Raw genomic sequence first — 1,260 nt, forward strand, 5'->3', positions numbered from 1 at the left:
TATACATACATGTATGTGTGTGTGTAAAAATGTGTGTATGTGAGAGTGCGTGTTTGTGTATTTGTGTGTATGTGTTTGTGTATATATATACATTACCATTTATATACATACATACAGTATATATATATATACATAATATGCATATTTATTAAATATATATAAATATACAAATGCATATGTATACAAATATATATATACACACATAGATATATATTTATATAAATATACATATATATATACATATAGATTTATGTATGTATGTATAAATACGTGAATATTAAACAGTTATGGTGATTATTCCCTTAACAATAATCACTATCATCAATGTTACAAGTATCATGGATAATATATAGATTTTTACAAAAACAATTAAGCACTTAATACATGATACTGTATATAGGAGTATATATGCATATATATATATATATATATATATATATATATATATATATATATATAGATATATATACACATATATATATATATATATATATATATATATATATATGTATATATATATATACATGCATATATATACATATATATGCATATACCTATATATGCATATGTATATATGTATATATGTAAATATATATGTATATATATATATATATGTATATATATATATATATATATACATATACACATATATATGCATATGAATATATATATATATATATATATATATATATATATATATGTATATGTATATGTATATATGTGTGTGTGTGTTTGTGTATATACACATGTTTGTGTGTGTTAGTGCGTGTGTCTGTGTGTGTTTGTGCTTGAGTGTGTGTGTGTGAGAGTGTATGTGTATTTGTGAATATACACATGTTTGGGTTTGTGTTAATGTGTATGTATTTGTGTATGTGTTTGTGATTGTGAGCGTGTATTCAGAAATACTCTGATGAACTCGATAAATAGATACGAAGGCCAGCCAATGGCGACACATCTTCGTTTCTGTGACAGACGGCTGGCTGGCCAAAGGATACCTTTCACTGTACCTATTTATCTCCTAAATTATTAAGTTTTCAAAGTATTTTTATTTCATACTCATTTACTAATCGATATATTAATTTGACCATCATATTGATAAATCCAGATGAAATCGAAACACTGCAAACAAGAAAACAACATAAAAGGCTCACAGATATTCATTTCGCCGGTCGATTATTTAGTGAAGGTAACAGAGAGGCGGGGACGGTGGGCGTGGCTACTCCCTATATAAACGGGATCCATGCTTCTTTCGCTACAGTT

This window comes from Penaeus japonicus, unplaced genomic scaffold (assembly GCF_977035675.1).
Source record: "Penaeus japonicus unplaced genomic scaffold, GWHDUDI00000001_assembly GWHDUDI00000030, whole genome shotgun sequence".
Classification (NCBI taxonomy): Eukaryota; Metazoa; Arthropoda; class Malacostraca; order Decapoda; family Penaeidae; genus Penaeus; species Penaeus japonicus.